Source organism: Taudactylus pleione, unplaced genomic scaffold (genome assembly GCF_031769625.1).
Source record: "Taudactylus pleione unplaced genomic scaffold, aTauple2 ptg001984l, whole genome shotgun sequence".
Taxonomy (NCBI): Eukaryota; Metazoa; Chordata; class Amphibia; order Anura; family Myobatrachidae; genus Taudactylus; species Taudactylus pleione.
This window is the reverse complement of record NW_028286380.1, coordinates 1,056,961-1,069,632: the sequence shown is the minus strand read 5'-3', so window position 1 is coordinate 1,069,632 and position 12,672 is coordinate 1,056,961. Positions and strand designations below refer to the sequence as shown.

General features: G+C 40.3%; 1 protein-coding gene across 1 annotated transcript in view; it reads left to right on the top strand.

Annotated features, from left to right (window-relative positions):
- The first annotated feature begins 1,876 nt into the window (after nt 1–1,876).
- Nucleotides 1,877–12,672, top strand: part of RHOA (ras homolog family member A) — a 42,227-nt gene continuing 31,431 nt past the window's right edge. Inside the window, exon 1 of the mRNA XM_088465375.1 lies at nt 1,877–2,105. The gene's annotated coding sequence lies outside the window, so the exon portion shown is untranslated. The remainder of the gene's footprint in view (nt 2,106–12,672) is intronic.

Genomic DNA, 12,672 nt, shown 5'->3' with positions numbered 1-12,672 from the left:
CTGTAAGCACTAAGAATTCTAATGATCAAAAATCTATAATAAACTGCAATAATTAACATGGTTATAAATGTAAGGTTTCTTAGTAAATATTTGGCCAAAGATGTTTGCCCACCTACCACGTCATGGCGGACTTTATATAGGTGGGTCCCTACCATCTTTAATGCTGATACACTAATTAATTTATCTAGGACTTACCGATCATAGGGCCCATTAGATGTGTGTACTGCAATGCAAGGACCCATACCAAGTATTGCCAGCTTATTATAGATTTTTGATCATTAGAATTCTTAGTGCTTACAGTGTGCACCTGTTTCCCCCCCCCCCTACTTTATTGCTGTTCCCCTAAAAGTATATAAGTATATATGGACTGCACACCCTGAGTATATATAATGGGAGCTGCTACCTGATGAGACTACTTGCAGATACAGACAGATGACAGGTGCACAACTCCAAATTACTGATTATATATAAATACATTATGCAATGAATAGAGGTTTTTAGCATAATCATGGCCAAACCCACCATATCCAGGTAACCTCTGTAGGGTAGGTCCCTAACATACAGGGGTTCAAATCCAGAGCACAGGACACCCCAAACCAGCTCAGCTAAGCCACCCCAGGGCATCGCTATAATGAGAAAGGTGAAGTGTAAAGTAAGATAGATAAGAGCAGCTGCTGCTACATGTATAGGATAGAGAAGTGAAATTACATATAGAATAAAAACAGTAAAAGTGTTAAACTGTGCAAAAAAAGGAAATGTGTTATAATGCGATGCCCTGAAGCCGTCCAACCAAAGCCATCCAGGGGACCCACACCCCAAAAATCAACCCAAAGCTGCACTACAGTATGTAACTTGTAGGACTTACTTATATTGTGCCTATTATTAGTGTGCATATACTATACCAGACTCCATGCTATAGACCAGGGGTGGGGAAGCTTTTTCTGCTGAGGACCATTTTGATATATATAACATAAGTTGCGGGTCTGGTGCAGGCCACTCCCCCTCTAGATGACATCACATGGGGGCAGGGCCACAATAGCCAGTGATTACGGCAATTCCCGGAGCTGTGTGACCGTGTGAAGCGTTCTATGGACGCCCCAGGCGGCGCTGCTGTTAGATTCTGGCTGCAGGGTGCCTGCTAGGCCAGATGAGGCTAGTAGTAAAAAGCTCAGAGGGCCAGACCAAATGATTCCGGGGCCTTATACGCCGCCCGCGCCTGAGGTTCCCCATCCCTGCTTTAAACCAATAAGGGAGGGGTGCAATGAAGTGCACTACATGGAGTGTATAGGGGGGGGGTCCTGTACTGCACACCCTGAATTATATATGTCATGTCAGTATTGGCCATATTGTGCCATTTATATACCTCCAAGTGCTGATTACTCATTATCAGAGGTGCTGCCCTGTGTCCTGGCATTGCCCCTGCTCAGGGGGGTGAGAGGGGCCTCTCCCCTCTCCCCTCTCCCCTCTCCCCTCTCCCCTCTCCCCTCTCCCTCTCCCCTCTCCCCTCTCCCCTCTCCCCTCTCCCCTCTCCCCTCTCCCCTCCTCCCCTCTCCCCTCTCCCCTCTCGAAGAGCACAAATAGCATCCGTCTCATTTATACCCCGCCGGTGCAGCGCCCATCCCCGCCACGCCCTTCGCTCCATCTGATTGCTCACTGCACGGCTGGCCCCGCCCATCCCGTACAGTTCCCGGAGCAGGCGGACACATGTGTACAGTAGGGGGGGTGCGGAGAAGCTGCTGCCAAAGGTCTAGGTGTGACAGGCGGCGGGGACGCGGAGCTCTCCCCGCTGGTATTATCCCGTTGGTACAGTCCACGGGCTCGCGACCCAAGCGCCAACGCGCTCCGGCCCCGCCCAAGCTGCCCCATTGGTGCGCATGCGCACAGGCCTTTCCCAGTAACATTCCGCCGTGCGCGGCCCCGCCCATCCCGTGAGCGCGCACGTCACCGTCGTGCCCGAGCCTCAGCCGGGCGGTTCTCTCTCCTGCCAGCAGCAGCAGCCGGAGCCCAGTGAGGTAATAACGGCCGCAGCCCGAGGGAGGGACGGAGAGGGGAGCAGCAGTGTCCCGGAGATCAGCCAGCAGCGGCCCAGCACGGCCCGGAGACAGGTGAGACGGCTACACCGGGGGACACTGCGGGGGTGGGGGCGGCTCGGGCCTAGGGGAGGGTGAGGTTCGGCGGCTGCTGCTGGGCCAAGGCTGTCTACTCTCCTCACCCCCCCCCCCTTCCCCGTGTGTATGTGTGGTCATATAGATCACCTGTATATATCTATATCACCCCCATTATCTATATCACCCCCATTATCAATATCACCCCCAATATATATATATATCTATATCACCCCCAATATATATATATATCTATATCACCCCCAATATATATATATATCTATATCACCCCCAATATATATATATATCTATATCACCCCCAATATATATATATATCTATATCACCCCCAATATATATATATATCTATATCACCCCCAATATATATATATATCTATATCACCCCCAATATATATATATATCTATATCACCCCCATTATCTATATCACCCCCATTATCAATATCACCCCCAATATATATATATATCTATATCACCCCCAAATATATATATATATCTATATCACCCCCAATATATATATATATCTATATCACCCCCAATATATATATATATCTATATCACCCCCAATATATATATATATCTATATCACCCCCAATATATATATATCTATATCACCCCCAATATATATATATATCTATATCACCCCCAATATATATATATCTATATCACCCCCAATATATATATATATCTATATCACCCCCAATATATATATATATCTATATCACCCCCTATATATCTATATCACCCCCAATATATATATATCTATATCACCCCCAATATATATATATATATCTATCACCCCCAATATATATATATATATCTATCACCCCCAATATATATATATATATCTATCACCCCCAATATATATATATATATCTATCACCCCCAATATATATATATATATCTATCACCCCCAATATATATATATCTATATCACCCCCAATATATATATATCTATATCACCCCCAATATATATATATCTATATCACCCCCAATATATATATATCTATATCACCCCATATATATATATCTATATCACCCCCAATATATATATATCTATATCACCCCCAATATATATATATCTATATCACCCCCAATATATATATATCTATATCACCCCCAATATATATATATCTATATCACCCCCAATATATATATATCTATATCACCCCCAATATATATATATCTATATCACCCCCAATATATATATATATATCTATATCACCCCCAATATATATATATCTATATCACCCCCAATATATATATATCTATATCACCCCCAATATATATATATCTATATCACCCCCAATATATATATATCTATATCACCCCCAATATATATATATCTATATCACCCCCAATATATATATATCTATATCACCCCCAATATATATATATCTATATCACCCCCAATATATATATATCTATATCACCCCCAATATATATATATCTATATCACCCCCAATATATATATATCTATATCACCCCCAATATATATATATCTATATCACCCCCAATATATATATATCTATATCACCCCCAATATATATATATATATATCTATCACCCCCAATATATATATATATATATATATCTATCACCCCCAATATATATATATATATATATATCTATCACCCCCAATATATATATATATATATATATATCTATCACCCCCAATATATATATATATATATCTATCACCCCCAATATATATATATATATATATATATCTATCACCCCCAATATATATATATATATATCTATCACCCCCAATATATATATATCTATCACTCCCCAATATATATATATATATATCTATCACTCCCAATATATATATATATATATCTATCACTCCCAATATATATATATATATATCTATCACTCCCAATATATATATATATATATCTATCACTCCCAATATATATATATATATATATATCTATCACTCCCAATATATATATATCTATATCACCCCCAATATATATATATCTATATCACCCCCAATATATATCTATATCACCCCCAATATATATCTATATCACCCCCAGTATATATCTATATCACCCCCAGTATATATCTATATCACCCCCAGTATATATCTATATCACCCCCAATATATATCTATATCACCCCCAATATATATCTATATCACCCCCAGTATATATCTATATCACCCCATATATATATATATATATCTATATCACCCCCAATTTATATATATATATATATCTATATCACCCCCAATTTATATATATATATATATATATCTATATCACCCCCAATTTATATATATATATATATATATCTATATCACCCCCAATTTATATATATATATATATATATATATATATATATCTATATCACCCCCAATTTATATATATATATATATATCACCCCCAATTTATATATATATATATATCTATATCACCCCATATATATCTATATATATATATATATCTATATCACCCCCAATTTATATATATATATATATATATATCTATATATCTATATCACCCCATATATATCTATATATATATATATCTATATCACCCACAATTTATATATATATATATATATATCTATATCACCCCCAATTTATATATATATATATGTATGTATATCACCCTCAATTTATATATATATATATATATAATCTATATCACCCTCAATTTATATATCTATATCACCCCCAATTTATATATATATATATATATATATTAGCGTTCCCGCTAGGCTGTTTTAGCGGGGCGCGGCGCCCTGCCCTCCTTCTGGAGGGCAAAAAGCACCCTGCCCTCCAGGAGGAGGGCAAAAAGCGCCCTGCCCTCACAGCCTGCGGGAGCCGTTCTCACCCGCGGGTCGCAGTGTCCCGTGGGTGGAGAAACATGCGGTGACCCGGTCACCGCCGGAGAATAGACGCCGGGCGCATGCGCCCGGCATCTATTCTCCCTGTCTGCAGGGCTTGGGGGCTGCCCGGCGTGTCCGTAAGTGCCGGGCACGCCCCCAAGAGTGACGAAAAGGGACGCGTCTTATAGACACGCCCCCTTTTCCGATGACCACGCCCCCTTCTTGGTCGCCTTTGGCGCGCGCGCATGCCCTCTCTAGCTCCGGCGCCCTGCCTCCCGCCGGAGCTAGAGGGAACACTATATATATATATATCTATATCACCCTCAATTTATATATCTATATCACCCTCAATTTATATATCTATATCACCCCCAATTTATATATCTATATCACCCCCAATTTATATATATATATATCTATCACCCTCAATTTATATATATATATATATCTATCACCCTCAATTTATATATATATATCTATCACCCTCAATTTATATATATATATCACCCTCAATTTATATATATATATCACCCTCAATTTATATATATATATATCTATCACCCCCAATTTATATATATATATCTATCACCCCCAATTTATATATATATCTATCACCCCCAATTTATATATATATCTATCACCCCCAATTTATATATATATCTATCACCCCCAATTTATATATATATCACCCCCAATTTATATATATATCACCCCCAATTTATATATATATATCACCCCCAATTTATATATATATATATATATCTATCACCCCCAATTTATATATATATATATATATATATATATATCTATCACCCCCAATTTATATATTTATATATCACCCCCAATTTATATATATATATATATATATATATATATCTATCACCCCCAATTTATATATATATTTATATCACCCCCAATTTATATATATATATATATATATATATCTATCTATATCACCCCCAATTTATATATATATATCTATCTATATCACCCCCAATTTATATATATATATATCTATATCCCCCAATTTATATATATATATATATCTATATCACCCCCAATTTATATATATATATATCTATATCACCCCCAATTTATATCTATATCACCCCCAATTTATATATATATATATATCTATATCACCCCCAATTTATATATATATATATCTATATCTATATCACCCCCAATATACATATATATATCTATATCACCCCCAATATATATATCTATATCACCCCCAATATATATATATATATATATCTATATCACCCCCAATATATATATATATATCACCCCCAATATATATATATCTATATCACCCCCCCAATATATATACAGTCAGGTGCATACATATTGGGACATTGACAGAATTTTCAGATTTTGGCCTCTATTCACCACCACAATGGCTTTGAAATGAAACAAACAAGATGTGCTTTACCTGCAGACTTTCAGATTTAATTTGAGGGTAATTACATCCAACTCAGGTGAACGGTGTAGGAATTGCAACGGTTTCTATATGTGCCTCCAACTTTTTAAGGGGCCAAAAGTAATGGGACTATCAACTCAAAAGCTATTTCATGGACAGGTGTGGGCTATTCCCTCGTTATTTCATTATCAATTAAGCAGGTAAAAGGTCTGGAGTTGATTCTAGGTGTAACATTTGCATTTGGAATCAGTTGCTGTCGACTCGCAATATGAGATCCAAAGAGCTGTCACTATCAGTGAAGCAAGCCATCATTAGTCTGAAAAGTCAAAACAAACCCATCAGAGAGATAGCAAAAACATTAGGTGTGGCCAAATCAACTGTTTGGAACATTCATAAAAAGAAAGAACGCATCGGAGAGCTCAGTAACACCAAAAGACTCGGAAGACCACGGAAAACAACTGTGGTGGATGACAGAAGGGTGAAGAAAAACCCCTTCAGAACAGTTGGCCAGATCAAGAACACTCTCCAGGAGGTAGGTGTATATGTGTCAAAGTCAACAATCAAGAGAAGACTTCACAAGAGTGACTATAGAAGGTTCACCACAAGATGCAAACCATTGGTGAGACACAAAAACAGGAAGACCAGATTAGAGTTTGCCAAACACCATCTAAAAAAGCCATTACAGTTCTGGAACAACATCCTATGGACAGATGAGACAAAGATCAACTTGTACCAGAGTGATGGGAAGAGAAGAGTATGGAGAAGGAAAGGAACTGCTCATGATCCAAAACATATCACCTCATCAGTGAAGCATGGTGGTGGTAGTGTCATGGCGTGGGCATGTATGGCTGCCAATGGAACAGGTTCCCTTGTATTTATTGATGATGTGACTGCTGACAAAAGCAGCAGAATGAATTCTGAAGTGTTTCGGGCAATATTATATGCTCATATTCAGTCAAATGCTTCAGAACTCATTGGACGGCGCTTCACAGTGCAGATGGACAATGACCCGAAGCATACTGCAAAAGCAGCCAAAGAGTTTTTTAAGGCTAAAAAGTGGAATGTTATACAATGGCCAAGTCAATCCCCTGACCTGAATCCGATTGAGCATGCATTTCACTTGATGAAGACAAAACTGAAGGGAAAATGCCCCAAGAACAAGCAGGAACTGAAGACATTTGCAGTAGAGGCCTGGCAGAGCATCACCAGGGATGAAACCCAGCGTCTGGTGAATGCGTTCCAGACTTCAGGCTGTAATTGTCTGCAAAGGATTTGCAACAAAGTATTAAAAAGTGAAAGTTAGATTTTGGATTTAGTTTGTCCCATTACTTTTGGCCCCTTTAAAAAGTGGGAGGCACATATAGAAACCGTTGTAATTCCTACACCGTTCAATTACCCTCAAATTAAATCTGAGAGTCTGCAGTTAAAGCACATCTTGTTTGTTTCATTTCAAAGCCATTGTGGTGGTGAATGGAGGCCAAAATCTGAAAATTCTGTCAATGTCCCAATATTTATGCACCTGACTGTATCTATATCACCCCCCAATATATATATCTATATCACCCCCAATATCTACATATTTCTATATCACCCCCTATATCTATATATATCTATATCACCCCCAATATATATATCTATATCATCCGCAATATATATATATCTCTATCACCCCCAATATCTCTATCACCCCCTCCTCTCAATATATCTATCTCTCTCCTCCCAATATAAGTCTATATTCCCTCCCAATATATGTCTATATCCCCCCCCCAATATGTATATATCTCTGTATTACCCCCAATATATATATACAGCCATGTCCAAAAGTTTTGAGAATGATACAAGTATTGGTTATCACAAAGTTTGTTGCTTCAGTGTTATTAGACCATTTTGTCAGATGTTACTATGGTATACTGACGTAACATTACATAAGTGTCAGATGTTACTATGGTATACTGAGGTAGCATTACATAAGTGTCAGATGTTACTATGGTATAGTGATGTATAATTACAGCATTACATAAGTGTCAGATGTTACTATGGTATACTGAGGTAACATTACAGCATTACATAAGTGTCAGATGTTACTATGGTATACTGAGGTAACATTACAGCATTACATAAGTGTCAGATGTTACTATGGTATATTGAGGTAACATTACAGCATTACATAAGTGTCAGATGTTACTATGGTATACTGAGGTAACATTACATAAGTGTCAGATGTTACTATGGTATACTGAGGTAACATTACAGTATTACATAAGTGTCAGATGTTACTATGGTATACTGAGGTAACATTACAGCATTACATAAGTGTCAGATGTTACTATGGTATACTGAGGTAACATTACAGCATGACATTAGTGTCAGATGTTACTATGGTATACTGAGGTAACATTACTGCATTACATAAGTGTCAGATGTTACTATGGTATACTGAGGTAACATTACTGCATTACATAAGTGTCAGATGTTACTATGGTATACTGAGGTAGCATTACATAAGTGTCAGATGTTACTATGGTATACTGAGGTAACATTACTGCATTACATAAGTGTCAGATGTTACTATGGTATACTGAGGTAACATTACAGCATTACATAAGTGTCAGATGTTACTATGGTATAGTGATGTATAATTACAGCATTACATAAGTGTCAGATGTTACTATGGTATACTGAGGTAATATTACAGCATTTCTTAAGTGTCAGATGTTACTATGGTATACTGAGGTAATATTACAGCATTACATAAGTGTCAGATGTTACTATGGTATACTGAGGTAACATTACAGCATTACATAGGTGTCAGATGTTACTATGGTATACTGAGGTAACATTACATAAGTGTCAGATGTTACTATGGTATACTGACGTAACATTACATAAGTGTCAGATGTTACTATGGTATATTGAGGTAACATTACAGCATTACATAAGTGTCAGATGTTACTATGGTATACTGAGGTAACATTACATAAGTGTCAGATGTTACTATGGTATACTGAGGTAACATTACAGTATTACATAAGTGTCAGATGTTACTATGATATACTGAGGTAGCATTACAGCATTACATAAGTGTCAGATGTTACTATAGCGTTCCCGCTAGGCTGTTTTAGCGGGGCCCTGCCCTCCTTCTGGAAGGCAAAAAGCGCCCTGCCCTAACAGCCTGCGGGAACGGTCTTCACCCACGGGTCGCAGTGTCCCGCGAGTGAAGAAATGTGCGGTGATCCGGTCACCGCCGGAGAATAGACGCCGAGCGCATGCGCCCGGCATCTATTCTCCCTGTCTGCAGGGCTTGGGGGCTGCCCGGCGTGTCCGTAAGTGCCGGGCACGCCCCCAAGAGTAACGAAAAGGGACGCGTCTTATAGACACGCCCCCTTTTCGATGACCACGCCCCCTTCTCGGTCGCGCGCCACGGGTTAGCACTTTTGGACTCCCACTCACCGTCAGTGACCGGCTGTCACTGACTCCGACCACTGCGTCATGGGCGTGTAACGATGCTGTCATCACCAAACTCTACCACTGGCGTTGGGAACCGCTTTTTACGTTACCCTCAGACTCCTACCCCGGCCCCTGGAGCCGCTTCTGCTGCGTATGCGTTTGATTAACTGCGGACACACCCCCTGTTTGGTTTCCCACAAGATCCCTCGCAATGGACCAGGTCTGCATGGTAGCTTGGCAGAGGGCTTGAACTTGGAGACACGGAGCTCTTACCCAGAACAGCCGGAGAACGGAATAGCGTTTGGCGCAATTCTGATGGTCGCAGGATTGATATACAATTGAAGTCAGGCAAGATGTTTATTGCTCAGTCTTGAAGAAGACTCGTCCTTCTAGATGAAGGTATACATCGCATACAAGAAATCTTATCAAGCAGTTCTCCTCAAAGAAGTTACAGGGTTGTACAATATTACTAGGCACGAAGCCTTCTTTTATGCCAACAAAATACACATTACCACAGGGGGTAAGCCCGCCCTGTGTTCCTTCTAGCCAATCAGGCTATCTCACAAAACATAAATAGATACGTCTTTCATTTCACAGAAATTAAATCTATTTTCTTGATACCACCCAAAAACATTTGGTTTCCTAAGCACAAACAGAGTTAGCATATACTGTTTCTGAAAAGGTAAATATTATGCAAATTCCTATTACATTCGTCTCTTCACATGTCTATGACTAAACCAGTTTTGACTTTCCGAGTGTTAACACCTTCAAAGTTCTTATACAAAATAGAAGCTTCCTAAACACAAACAACTTGCTTTCCCCAAACTTGCGGGGGTATTGTACACAGACACAGGTGTCTCCCTAGCCCGCATTTCATAGGAAAGGCTTCAGTCAACACCTAACCCTCCACTGCCAGACTAGGGTAATTACCATATCCATCCCCACTGCCAGGCTAGGGTAATTACCATATCCATCCCTAGGTGAGGCTGCCAGGCTATAGGGTAATTACCATATCCATCCCTAGGTGAGGCTGCCAGGCTAGGGTCATTACCATATCCATCCCTAGGTGAGGCTGCCAGGCTAGGGTCATTACCATATCCATCCCCACTGCCAGGCTAGGGTAATTACCATATCCATCCCCACTGCCAGGCTAGGGTAATTACCATATCCATCCCTAGGTGAGGCTGCCAGGCTATAGGGTAATTACCATATCCATCCCTAGGTGAGGCTGCCAGGCTAGGGTCATTACCATATCCATCCCTAGGTGAGGCTGCCAGGCTAGGGTCATTACCATATCCATCCCCACTGCCAGGCTAGGGTAATTACCATATCCATCCCTAGGTGAGGCTGCCAGGCTAGGGTAATTACCATATCCATCCCTAGGTGAGGCTGCCAGGCTAGGGTAATTACCATATCCCTCCCTAGGTGAGGCTGCCAGGCTAGGGTAATAACCATATCCCTCCCTAGGTGAGGCTGCCAGGCTAGGGTAATTACCATATCCCTCCCTAGGTGAGGCTGCCAGGCTAGGGTAATTACCATATCCATCCCTAGGTGAGGCTGCCAGGCTAGGGTAATTACCATATCCATCCCTAGGTGAGGCTGCCAGGCATGGGTAATTACCATCCATCCCCACTTTATACACCAATGCATTGCAGATGCAGTGCTCTACCGCACAATATGTGTATGTTAATACAGTTTACTATGAACCATGTGCAGTGCGCTTTTACACTGTCCTTTTAAAAATGGCGCAATGGCATGAGGGTTAATCCCCTCAATGCCTTGGCAGCCATTTTAATCACGTATGGTCGGCCTCCGGCCACTAGGATGTTTTGGTACCATTCTTTATTCATGGCTGTGTTCTTAGGCAAAATTGTGAGCGATCCCACTCCCTTGGCTGAGAAGTAACCCCACACATGAATGGTCTCAGGATGCGTTACTGTTGGCATGACACAGGACTGATGGTAGCGATCACCTTTCCTTCTCCGGACAAGCGTTTTTCCAGATGCCCCCAACAATCTGAAAGGGGATTCATCAGAGAAAATAACTTCACCCCAGTCCTCAGCAGTCCAATCCCTGTACCTTTGCAGAATATCAGTCTGTCCCTGATGTTTTTCCTGGAGAGAAGTGGCTTCTTTGCTGCCCTTCTTGACACCAGACCATCCTCCAAAAGTCTTCGCCTCACTGTGCGTGAAGATGCACTGACACCTGCCTGCTGCCATTCCTGAGCAAGCTCTGCACTGGTGGTGCCCCGATCCCGCAGCTGAATCAACTTTAGAAGACTGGTGCTTACTGGATGATCTTTGGCGCCCTGAAACCTTCAACTATTGAACCTCTCTCCAAGTTCTTGATGATCTGATAAATGGTTATTTAGGTGCAATCTTGCTAGCAACAATATCCTTGCCAGTGAAGCCCGATTTTGTGCAAAGCAATGAGGACTGCACGTTTCCTTGCAGGTAACCATGGCTAACAGGAAGAACAATGATTCAAGCTCCACCCTCCATTTAAAGCTTCCAATACTGTTCTAACTCAATCAGCATGACAGAGTGATCTCCAGCCTTGTCCTCGTCAACACTCTCACCTGTGTTAACGAGAGAATCACTGACATGATGTCAGCTGGTCCTTTTGTGGCAGGGCTGAAATGCAGTGGAAATGTTGTTTTTGGGATTACGGTCATTGTCATTGCAAAGAGGGACTTTGTAATTAATTGTAATTCATCTGATCACTCCATGACATTCTGGAGTATATGCAAATTGCCATCATAAACACTGAAGCAGCAGCCTTTGTGACAGCCAATACTTGTGTCCTTCTCAAAACTACTGGCAATGGCTGTATT